Source organism: Leuciscus leuciscus (genome assembly GCF_965113295.1).
Source record: "Leuciscus leuciscus genome assembly, chromosome: 7".
In the NCBI taxonomy this organism is placed as follows: Eukaryota; Metazoa; Chordata; class Actinopteri; order Cypriniformes; family Leuciscidae; genus Leuciscus; species Leuciscus leuciscus.
The window spans coordinates 40,077,496-40,091,260 of NC_138731.1; positions in this window are offsets into that span (position 1 = coordinate 40,077,496).

Genomic DNA, 13,765 nt, shown 5'->3' on the forward strand with positions numbered 1-13,765 from the left:
ACATTTCGTTCTTTTTGAGCACAGGACCATTCTTTATAAGGAACTGAGGGAAAAAAGAATATAATTTGTTATCATCTGGACTGACATTATCGAACTGTGCATTCTAAAAAGTTACTGAACAGATTTTGTTCATGCAATTTTACATATGAATGTTTATGGTGTAAACTTGTATATGTGATTTCACATACACTGGTATTTGGGTTATTTTTTTTAGTTAATTCAAGTGTTAAAATTGAGCTAATATTGACATAAGGTCATAAGTAAAGGAAGAAATCTAGAATTTGAACATTTGAGTCGAGAACAACATTTTATTTATTTTGAGGGAAGGAATCTGTGAAGTTCCATTTAAACGTGTTTTGTTAATTTCTATGCAGTGTTATTGACATACATAAAATCTGAAAAACCCAAATCTCACTTTTATATAAATAACGGAGACAAGTGAAGTCAACTAGAAGCACTAACTTCCTGATGGCTGAGCGTACTGCGCAGACTCAAACTGAGCTTGACGACGTAGATGTGACGTGAGCAACCCGTCTGTCTTCTAGTAGCTGTGCCAAGAGAAATCTGAATCATTCCCTTCCGAAACTTGCAGAGACGGAGAGTGTGAGTAGGAGGTGTCCATGAGCTAGGAGCAGGAGCAAAGTAATTAAGTATTCTGATTAATTACTTTGTCATTTTGCCTCCACTTCCCCCCGATTGCGCGCGAGCTTCTCCTCCTGTCCATACGGTAATTTCTCTACTGTGCGACAGAGAGTCGAGTGGTTATGACGCAATCGTTAGCCTATTTTTACAAAAACTGCTTCTACGGGGCCATAACGTAAGATACAAGGTAATGGAGCCTTTTATACATTGTCGTGTTTCTTTAGAAATAAATAATGGACAAATGGAGTCTTTAAACGCCTCAGATGTAAAGTTATTCGATGTCAAAGTGACGCCGAAATGAATGGGAGTCAATGGGATGCTAACAGCAGGTGATGGTCCGCTAGCCAATGGCGGCGCCCGGGGAAACTTCTAAATAATATGAAACCCTGCCCCCCTGCTTTCAACTGACTCTCAGCTGTTTAAGTAGGGGAATGGATAATTGGACTGCGCCATGTTTTCCCATATCATGGGGGTGGCAGAGTATTCCGTTTGAGTTGTTATTTTGTTTGTTAGTTATATTTTGTTGTTATGATTATTTAATTGTTTATATATTATGTGTTTTGTTTACCCCCTTTTGTGTTTTCCACATGTCTCATGGTGCCTTCACGTGCTATGGAAAAGATGATATTTTCCACTTGTGAACTGGTATTTACCAGTGTACCAGATTAAATAAAACAGAACATAGACCTGACAATAGTCACTTTTACAGTCATGTTGAATTTATAATTAAACCTTTGCAAACTATTCTAACCTGAACTATCAGATATATTAAGACTGAAAGAGTTATCTTAAGCTTAAAGCTGGTGATGCTAAAATGATGAAACCATGGTATTGCCTAACTTTAGCTTTTTACTTCAGGCGATTGTTTGAGGTCTCAAAATTCATAAAAGTTGTGTTGATTTGTGAAGATTATCTTGATGAACAAAACTTGTGAGAATCATAAACGTCTGTTGTCCACAGAGCTTATTTTCTGCAATAATCAATCAAGTCAATGGAAAAATCAAAAAAATTTTCGAGAGATCCAGGATGATGTGAACTTCTGGGTTGCCCTACAAAAATTAATCATCACTGCAGAACTATACGTGAGTATGGATAATTTCACAATTTCATGCAAAACATTAAATCCAGTGATTATTTCTTCTTCACAATCATTCACTCTATTAACATGGTAGTTTTAAAAACAATTTATGATGGACTGTGTGGTAATAAACTGCCAAAAGTTGTGTTGCTCTTGAGGAATCTAATTGGAGCTTGCCATTTTCTTGCTTTACAGTTTTCATTTCCAGTAGACATGAGGTGGTCAGTAATCAGACTGAGACAGAGTGATGTCTTGAAACTAATGAGAGCTCAACATGAAAGGCTCATAATGAATTAAGACATTTTTAGTGAGTGATGCATAACACTTTAAGCCATTTCCTTATTATTAGTTTGTTTAATTATCCCTCTTGAAGTTTAAGGTTTTCAAAGAAGTAATGATCTCACTGAAAGAGTATATTCTGGTAGCTTAACAACTTAGCGAAAACATCGTAAACAAGTGTGTTCGCCTAATCTGGATTTGACTCACTTAAATTGTTGAAGTACTGGAATATATTCTGGATTCTCCAGGGTTGAAGAGTGACACCAGCCTTGTCCTTTCTGCCAAACTACTTTTGTGATTTGCAACCAACTCCGCTGTGTTGAGACCAGGTCCATTCTTCGTCCAAGGTGACCACATTTACCCCACGTTCAGTTCGGTGCTTTCTTTGGAAGGCAGAACAGAGCGGGGCCTTATTGTTTCTTTTAATTTTAAAACGCAATTAAAGTGGAACTGGAAAACATTGCTCACCTCTTTCATCTCATCAGTCCAAGTTTTCGTCCTGGGTGTTAGCAAGGCCAGATGATCCTTTTCTCTGTTCCTTTCAATTACAGTCCAGCGTGAGCAATGGAAACATTCTCCTGCTCCACTGTTAAATTTGCTTCAATGAGACAACCGCTTGAAAGATGGACACCTATAAATGCTGTGAAAATACCTTTCAGCGCCATTCAGAATTTTCACACGGCGTAAAAGTATTTACCTAATGCACATCCATCTGGAGTTGCTAGGCAACATACACATGCTACAATCACAAGCCATTTGCGATGGGAAAAATTTCCAGGAGTGGTTATATGAAAACATTTCCATTTTAGTGAAATGCAGGCGTAATCCCATTAGCCTCTGAACAAACACACAGGCTGGATCTGCATTAGGACCTTGTTGCAGGTCTCAACAATAAGGATTTTTTTTTCTGCTGGCTCAGTCACGCCTGTAGTTTCCATTTTTACTTGCCCTGCCATCATGTTCACTGGCCCTAAGGCACAAATGAATCATTTTGCTACAAGTGTCAGAAGCAAAGAATATTTTATAATAAACACATTGTAAAACATGTCAACCCTCTTCAAGTTTAATTGCTGCCTTTAAGTTTTAAGTTCAATCAAGTTACAACTTCATGTTAAGTGCACTGAACTTCATCAGATACAACGATGAAGAAACAACGAACAAAGGTGAGGCAGAAATATTGTGACCAGTTATTTATACCTTTGTTATGAAATAGCGATCGTGAGATGAATCAAATCCGTCGCACTTGGGTAAAATGTCCATGACAAGCGTCCATTGAGAAACATCCAACAACACTTTTTGTCCGCAAAAGAGTTAAATCCATGAAATATTGCAGTGGTGGACAGTAACGAAGTAAATGTAATTCGTTACTGTACTTAAGTAGCTTTTTTGCGTATCTGTACTTTACTGAAGTATTTAAATTTGGGAAGACTTTTACTTTAACTCCACTACATTTCAAAGTCAAATATCTTACTTTTTACTCTACTACATTTTCAAAATCAGTCGTTCCTTTTTATTTATGAGTGGATAAAGCCTTAACTGGTCAAAAGAGCCACCTATCACAGTAGCCTACAACGTGCGCGCTTTGTTTTGAACTTGCCTTGGTGGTATCTACTACCCGTTCACACTGCCAGTGATTTTGTCGCTGTATGTCGCTAGTCTCTGTACTGTGAAGTCGCTTGTGGGCGTTCATAGTGCTGTCGCTCTAATGTGACTGGTAGACTGCACGTCTGGCCATATCTATACAAAATACCATCACAAGTGATATATACAACTATATCATTTTAATTTGACTAGGATTTAGGCTCAAAAGAAACAGTATGCTGTTGGGAGAGTGTTTTTATATTACCACAGCAGTGTTCAGTGGATTAAATCATTAACGATCGATCAATCAACAGATTAACTCATACTGTCATAAATTACTAAAACGTCATTCGAATTTGACAAATAATAAATTTTCTTGTCCCTAATAGTCAACATAATGCAGGGGAAACTGTAAAATGATCTGCAGCAGTGCTAAACTTGCATCATAATTACAACACTCGAACTAAATGTGTGAATTAAACTCACTGAGACTGTCGACAGTTTCTTTTCCATGCATCATTTTATTATATCCATGTATGTGGTTACAGTCAAATCATATAAAACAGTGAAATCGCCCTCGAACTCTTCTGTCTTGCCTGCACTCGAGACGGTAACGTGAGCTGAGCTCCTCTGAAAGTCTTCTTTCCTATTGGTTGTCGCTCGCGAAAATCGCTTCTCATTTGCATAAAGTTGAAATTTCTGAACTTTTGTCGCGCGTCTCGTGTCGCTTGACACGCCCACATTCTGTCGCCAACTGTCACTGTCGCTCGTCGCTCGTGTCGCTGGAAGTCGCCAGCGCTCCATTGAAATGAATGGGATCATGTCGCTTTGTCGCTGCGTGTCGCTGGCAGTGTGAACGGGGCTGCGCGAACCAGAGCCGTTAAATATGAGAGTTGCGACCATAGACAGTATAAGGTTGCGACACACACGGCTTGTTCGACTTGAACCGGCGCTGCACAGACTGATCAGTTTATGACATCAAAGTATAGAGCGAAATCGCGAGAGCGATTGAAAAGCATACAGAGGCGTCTACTTGCGGTACTCTTGCGATATTTTAATGTCATTCACCGATTGGTCTGTGCAGTGTGCCGTTTCAAGTCGAACAAGCCTACTGTGATCTCGCCGCCGCGCGGTCACGTGATTCGTGTAGCTCTCAATAGTTCCAAACAATTTGTGTTGCCAATAATTTTAAGCGGGGCAGAGAGCAGCAGCTATTATTGCAGCAATTATCGGTAAATACTGACCCCTTCCGTCTAAAATTAAACACACAAAACATTTATTCAATTCAAATATATATATATTATATATATTAATATATATATATATATATATATATATATATATATATATATATATATTATAGACTAATTAATGTCATTTTATTAATAGACGGATGTGCCAAGAGTGACAGAGTCTTCACGTAGACTGAGTTAAGCAAGAGTCTTGTGACAAAAATTATAATAGGACATTATAGCAATAAAAAAATCATAGTACTTGGATACTTAAGTACATTTGAAGGCAAATACTTTTGTACTTTTACTCAAGTGAATGTTTAAAGGCAGCACTTCTACTTTTACTTGAGTAATATTTTACCTTGAGTATCTTTACTTTAACTCAAGTACATGGTATGTGTACTTCGTCCACCACTGAAATATTGATATATTGTCCCCTATTTATGTCAGATTTTACCTGAAAGATCTGTCCTCCATCATCGTTCTTCAAGAAATTATCCAAATTATATTTTTCAAAAAGTTAAAAGTTTGAAGTTATTCAAAGATTTCTTTAAGACAATGGGCCCTATTTTAACGATCTGAAACGCAAGTGTCAAGCGCAAAGCGCAAGTAACTTTGTGGGCGGGTCTCGGCGCTGGTGCTATTTTCCCGGCGGGATAAATGACTCTTGCGCCAGGCGCAAATCTAAAATGGGTTGGTCTGAAGTAGCTTCATTATTCATAGGTGTGGTTTGGGCGTAACGTGAAATAAACCAATCAGAGCGTCATCTCACATTCCCTTTAAGAGCAGACGCGCTTTTTCCATAGCGGATTGCTATTGTAACGGTGGATTTGCCAGGCGCGCGCCAGGAGCGGTTCACAGCCAAGGAGAGCAACGCTCTCGTCACGGCCGTAAAAGAGAGAAGTTACATTGAAATGGAGAAACCCACCCAAATTAACTTCGGTTAAACAGGCGTATGATAATTTGGGTAAATGTGTAAGCTAGATGTATGCTTTTATAATAAATTGTCCATCCATCCATCCATCCATCCATCCATCCATCCATCCATCCATCCATCGTAATAATGTATGATTTGCAAAAATGAAAACTGCTTCTGTGTAGATGAGAGAATCAAAGTGTATGCGCGTTGTGCACATGCTACATTGATTATAGCCAAGCATGCGCCCTTAAAATAGCATATGAATAACATGCACAACGCGCCACTGACTTTAAGCAATTTTTTCCTGGTTAGTGGCGCAATTGTTTTCTAAACCTGCAAAATAGCATGAAGGAACGTTTGCGCCGGAACACGCCTCCTCTTTGCGCTGAACCGCCCCCGGGAGCGCAAGTGTATTTCCTAACTTACCGACGTGCTTCTGTGGAGGGAAAAGTCCGCTTTGCGCAGGTGCAAAATAGGAATGATACATGCGTCGGTGTACAAAGTCACTTGTGCTGGGTGCAAGATAGGGCCCAATATTTTTTATGACAACTTTAACTCTTTCCTCGCCATTGACATAATGTTCCCTCATTTAGGAGACAATGCTTCCCTGCCAGTGACGGTATTTTCCATGATTTAGGAGACAACGCTTCCCCGCTATTGCCAGATTTCTTTTCATTTATGAGACAACGCTTCCCCGCTATTGACAAATGTTCCCCTTATTTATGAGACAATGCTTTCTCAAATGCAATTCCATTGACGGAATTTTCAGTAATTTATGAGACATCGCTTACCTGCCATTGACACAATTTTCCGTCATTTATGCGACAACGCTTCCCCGCCATTTACAGAATTTTTCTCTCATTTATAAGACAACGCTTCGCCTCCATTGTCGGAATTTTCTGGCTTTCTGTATTTTCACTTTTATACGGTAGGGGGCACTATTAGGCAACTTCTGAAAGAGTAGAGAATCTCTGGACCAAAACACAGACAATAAAGGAGCAGAAACAAGTGATAAAAGCATTACTTGTGCACATTGTAATATTTGAAAAAAGGTTTTGAATCTTCTTAGCTTTTTGTTCAAAATTTTGTTTTTTTTATGAAACTTACCCACAGTCAAGTGAGTGTTGATAAAAAAAAAAGAATGCTTAAGGCTAGAATTTATTTTTTTATTTTTTTATTTTTTTGACAGAGGCTCTGTTCTTTCTTATGATATATTGCATGTTCATATATTTATACAACAAAATATTCTGGGGGCCATGAAATTTGTGTTAAAGTTACCAAAAATGTTGCTTTTAACAGAAAATGATGGTGGGGAAAGAGTTAAGAAGATACAAAGTTAAAAGTGTTAAAGTTTTTTGTTTTTTTTAAGAAATTAATACTTTTATTCAGCAAGGACCCATTAAATTGACCAAAATTGACAGTAAAGACATCGATAATGTTAGAAAAGGTTTCTATTTCAAATAAATCCTCCTTTGAACTTTTTATTCATCAAAAAATCCTGAACAAATGCCATGGTTTCGACAAAATATTAGAATGATTTCTGAAGGATCAAGTGACACTGAAGACTGGAATAATGATGCTGAAAATTCAGCTTTGCCATCAAAGCAATTGCATTTAATAACTGAACTAAAAATAGCTTGTTTGAGACAAGACTCCAACTGGCTCTCTTCTGCTTTTGACAACTAGACTGACAGCCTTGTTCCTTACTCAAATGCACAGTGGCGATAAGAAACGAAAAAGCTGCCCATTTCAAGAGTCATTCTTCCCTTCCGGATTTTGAACCCAGCCCAGATCATTAACCACCCCCATATGTCTCCTATTGAAAACACATCTACTGTACAGGAAACCATAAGAGAGGAAATACTCGTACATAATAATAGGAGCCATAGACCAGCTATCAATCTGACTCAAGGGAAAACAGGAACCACGTTTCCCACGAGTTTTAATGATGGTTTGACATGGACAGCCTCCGGAGACAAGAATTGTGGGTATGCATCCTGACTTCTACTCAAAATGAACCAACTGCCTCTCGACTAAAACGAACATAGTCAAGAGAGCAAAGTACAAAGATAAGAAAAAAGAAGTTGACTCCTTAAAGGAACACGCCGACTTTTTGGGACTTTAGCTTATTCACCGTATCCCCCAGAGTTAGATAAGTCCATACATACCATACATTAGATAAGTCCATACATACATATCCATACATACCATAAGTCCGTACATACGTGTGTGCTGTAACTCTGTCTGACGCACCCACCGCTAGCCTAGCTTAGCACAAAGACTGGAGGTAAACGGCTCCAGCTAGCATACTGCCTAGAGCCCTGCATGGGGCAAAACATCCAGCCCTAACCGAGACCTGGCCCGTGGTGTTCAAGCCCTAATCCGGCCCCAGCCCAAAAACGTCTGCAATTTTTCTGCCCGAACCCGACCCGAGACCAACATCAGTATCACTTTGAGCTTTCTCTGACGCGCGCTCTCTGATGCGCGCTGTCTCTGCTAGACGCACACACATACACACACACGCTACTAGGTAAACTTTTATTATAGGCCTCAAACATAACTACCACCACCGACAATTATGCCCACATATTAATACAGACTGTCCATTACAGAGAAGCATAAGCATGCAGTAGAGAATATTATACAGCCAAATGTGATCCAGCAGTAATAAGATTTACCTTTTTTTTATGTCAAGTAACTTTACTGAAGAACAACGTTTCAAAGAACTCTTCGCCAACTGGCTAACGTTAAATAATAAATAAATAAATAATAAAAATTTAAAAATTAATAAAAAATCCATTGAACTGAGTAGGCTCATTCGCTACTCGCGATCGTTGTGAAGAAAAAGAATAGCATCCACTGTTGAAGGCTTCAGGCTCAGTAATCAAATCAAAACTCTTTCAAAATGCAGCTTTTCCTGAAGTATTGGGAACTTTTAGTAACAACTTACGCTCCAACTTCTCCCTGATGCTCTGCATGGTCAACTGTCACCTTGCACGCGCGTCACGTTAGTTGAGTGATCGCATATTGCATGGCATATTTATAATATTATCAATATAACAATATTTCATACAGTAGCCTGCCCTCTGCACGTATATTATGGGCACGATGAAAGGAGAAAAGCTCAATGAGCCCGAGTCCGACCAAAGCCCAATCTATAAAAAAATAAAAATAAATGACCCGACTGCTCCCAATAAGTGGCAAAATAACGCCAACATTTTCCTATTTACATGTTGTGATTTGTATAGTCACAGCGTGTACAAATAACAAGGTCACATATTCTCAGAAGGCGATGCACTGCTACTTGGGCGGAGTGATTTGCTCGCAGCGCCTGAGAAGCCCCTGTGGTGAGGAGCAGAGTTCGCTCAGAATTGGAGTAAATCACTCCGCAGAAGTAGCAGTGCTTCGCCTTCTGAGAATATAGTTCCCAGTGTGTATACGGTTAGAAGATGGTTGTGTCTCATGTGACCTTGTTATTCGTACACGCTGTGACTATACAAATCACAACATGTAAATAGGAAAATGTTGGCGTTATTTGTCACTTATTGGGAGCAGTATGCTAGCTGGAGCCGTTTACCTCCAGTCTTTGTGCTAAGCTAGGCTAGCGGTGGACTGTGCGTCAGACATAGTTACAGCACGCACGGAGATGAAAAAGGTATGTATGGACTTATCTAACTTTGGGGGATACGGTGAATAAAGTCCCAAAAAGTCGCCATGTTCCTTTAAGGGGTTAAAAGGAATAGGTCCAAATCCGATAAAAGTTGTTGACAAAACATTTGTAAAAAACATTCCCAGTCAGAAGAACAAGTGACACTGCAGGAAGTTACAGCTATTCTAGACAGGGATGAAAATATGAACCCTGAAATATAGTAAATTCGTACACATTATAGTTGTCAGAAGCAAGAAGACTTCTGCTTTTGAGCTCCTAGTGAGCACAATAGATAGCAGGATACAGAAGAATTTAGAAAACACGAAATCAAGAAAAAGATGTATCCCATTTTAAACAATATTAAGCAGCACAACAACATTAATAATAAGAAATGTTTCTTGAGCACCAAATCAGCATATTAGAATGATTTCTGAAGTATCATTCAACACTGAAGACTGGAGTAATGATGCTGAAAATTCAGCTTTGCATCACAGGAATAAATAAGATAAGAGCACACAGGTCATTCCCAATCTGCATGGAAAAACTGTGTACTTTGTTGATAGAATGAATGCCTCTGAGAAAAGTTCATTCAAAAATCATTGAAAGATACTTAGTAAGAAACTAATTAGTTTGAAGCACAAATTAGTTAGTAAACTAGATATCTGCAACCACAACTGAAATCATCTGTACTTAGTCCACACAGTTTTTGGCCAAAATGAGTGGCAATGTGGAACATTATATGGAAAGTCCTTAAAGAGTTAATTCACCCAAAAATTCTGTCATTAATTACTCACCCTCATGTCGTTCCAAACCCGTAAGACCTTCGTTCATCTTCGGAACACAAATGAATATATTTTTGATGAAATTTTAGAGCTTTCTGTCCCTCCATTGATAGCAACGTCATTGCAACTTTCAAGGCCCAGAAAGGTAGTAAAAACATCATTACAATAGTCCAAGTGACTACAGTGGTTCAAACTTAATATTATGAAGCGACGAGAATACTTGTGCATCACACACATGACCAGCGTCAGCCAATAGTGAGCTGACGTTCTGACCGGTCTTATGGGTTTGGAACGACATGAGGATGAGTAATTAATTACAGAATTTTCATTTTTGGGTGAACTTACCCTTTAAACCCAAAACCTTCTAGATCTGCATTAGATCTTCCCTGGCTTAATCCTCCAGGTGGCACTCAGACTCCAGTCCTTCAATGAGCCAGACAAATCTCATTGGTCTTTGCTGCCACTCTTCCTAAAAACCTGAAGGGAAGATGTCCAGGCAGTCCTCCACACTCAATGCAATTATTTATATCTGGACACAAAGAAGATACTGTGTATCTTGGCAATGCCGAGGGTTCAACCCTTTCAGTTGACTGGCCGCAGTTCACCAGTGCCAAACAAATTACTGTGTGGTGGGGGCCGGATAATTAATGAAACATGGAGAATGCAGAGAGAGAATGATGTCCACATATCATGATCTGGGAGGAAAGTTGCAGAGGACAAATGAAGTGTAAAATTAAATCTGCAAGTTAGTTGTGGAGATCTCCTAAAATAGAACAAAAATGAGGACACAGATACTATTATTTATTGTTTCACTCATGAAATATACGGTATCCTAACTGGATAACTAGGCCCATACATAATCTAAAGTAAGAGAGAACTACTTTAAGATCCGTTTAACACATTTGACATTGTTAAAACCATTTTGGAGAATTGCGCTGCATGGTTCCTCAAAATCAACACTGAAAATCCGAATAAAAGTCGTCTGGGCCTAATAATAACTAACCCAAGCTGCAGTAAAACATGACATGAAGAGTTGGCCCTAACGGTGGTGAGAAATAAAATCTGTAATGCTTATTCACCATAGACTCCGTATATACTTCCTTGTGGAAAAAGTATTGCCAGATTCTGGTGTGTTAAGAGAAAGGAGGTTCAGAGATGGTGTTGAGGGACCAACTTGTCAGACGTTACCTCACAGACCAATCCAAGGTGGCTCAGACTTCATCCTTTGCTAAGTTGCACAACATCCGCCTGGAAGTCCCAGAATTTACCCATGGGTCAAATGCAGGAAGCTTGTTAACAGTGGAAAAGTGTAAAAGGCAATTTTTTCCTGATGCTCTCTTGCCTCGTGTATTGGTAGCATGAAACAGGTGTCCCTTCACCTGGATGCCAGTTTGCTCAACCCTTAGCTGTCTTCCTGGATCTCTGTGCCTAATGTTTGGTTGAGGAAATGTCTAATTATGGAAAACTTCACTTAAGACTTTCCCACACACACAGATTTATTTTTAGTGAGAATTAATGTCATATTTAGTGTGGCACAAGAACACGGACTCTGAGGATGTTTATACATAGACCAGGTCCGTTGGCTGCTCAGTGGGAATTCTTTGATATTCCAGTTGGTGACCTTGGAAAGACATTGTGTAATACGGCAGCTGCTCAGGTTCATGCCATTTATTTGCTTTTCCAAAATAAGAGACACCTCTTTCCCTCCCTCCATTTCAATCTCTCCATCTTTTCTTCTCCTAAAGGAATACTGTCGTTCTCCTGAAAATAAAAATGTTCTCATTATTTATTTACTCTAGTCTAAACTGTTTTGTTGCTTTTTATTTTCCAAGGAGAAGTTTTGAAGATTTGTAATATAGCTCTTTTTCATACAAACTCCAAAACGAACAAAAAATTGTAAAAGCAGTCCATACAACTTCTGCACTATTTTCGGAATGTTCTGAAGTTATATGATTACTTTGTGTGATAACTTTGTGTGAGACACAGACCGAAATTTAAAGTTGCGATGAAACCAAAGTACTGACAAATCTTTTCATACATATTTTGAAGTACATCAGAGTGTAATAGATCATTAAAAAAAAAAAAATTAAGAAAAAAAAAATGTAGGCCGGGGATTTGGTCCTATGAATCAGTTGTTGATTGGATGATGAGATGTGGGCGTGGCACTCAAAAGTGTAGGCAGATGAATGTAAGCTTTCATGGGCGGGGTTTAAGTGGACTAAATGATTGGAGAAGTCCTTCATACATCATTAGAGAGAAGTTTGCCGTTTTCACCGGAAGGTCCAGTTATGACATTTTGAGGTCAAAATATTTTTCAAAATGAAACATGCACATATTAATTGTTTACAATATAATCTATAACACGCATTTAGAAAATAGATTGAGTGAGTTTTCATTTCTTTTAATAGATAAATATTAGATACATTTGAGTTTTGTGTGAACTATTCCCTTAATAGAACTGAAATACCACTAGTCCAAAAATAATTGGCATAATCAATCAACTATTCTTTCCCATCAGAAAGCTAAAAACTACATTATATCTGACAAATGGTTTGTTAAGCAAATTTGACTGCATGTGTTTTTTCCTGATGATATACAGTGATTTGTATATTCAGGGCTAATCAAGACTTCAGCCTTAAGTCTCCAAAGTCTATTTCATAAGCCACGGGGACGCACAGGCATGAATAAGCCATAGAATCATAGACAATCCATTAAACAAAGAATCCTTATGCCTGACAGCTTGTTACTACAGGCTAGAGTTACTCAGTCAGCGGCTGTTTCTGTGCTCATAAATCAACAGTGATCAACAACATTCAGTCTCTACAGCAACCATGAGAGACAGACACATGGGGTAACAGAAGCCTGTTTAGCAGTACAGCTCCTGACTCACATACAGAGAGATACGTGATTTGGAAACAGAAAGAAATAAACTAAATAATAAATTAGCTACAGCTGTTATTGTCAAGCCCAGCCTTTTCTGCCAAGTCCAGAAATATAACAGTCCTGGCAGCCAAAACTAATTAACAATGAACACATCAGCAAAGGAGCTTAAATATTATTAAGAATTAATTATTGGTAGGCCTATGCTAACGCAAGCATTGCTACTACTGCTCAGGGTTAAGTTTGAACGAAACTTGAACAAACGCCTAACTTTAAGTATTAAACTTCGGTGCATAACCTGTCCCACAGTAGCTACATTTACATGCAACCAAATAATCCATTTATAATCGGATTGATGGCTCAATCAGACTGTAAGCCTTTATGTAAATTCATTCAAATCTCATTCAATACGATTGAGCTCGAACCCAATGAAGTTTTGATCTAATTGAAAGGGGTGGTGTAGACCTGAAATAATCTGATCAGCAAGAAAAAAATAAGCATTTTGTGAATCCACCTATTTTCTTATAGGCCAATTTAACAAGCAACCACCACAAAAAAACAAAACAATTATTTAATTTTTTTTAAACAAATACTTCTCGAAACACAAGTATATTGTACAAGGGACCCACAAGGGGACATAAACCAGGTGGACTATTTAGATTTTGTCAACATACCAAAGAAACTGTTATGGGAGAGTTACTGACAGTTAATGAAAATGGGAGA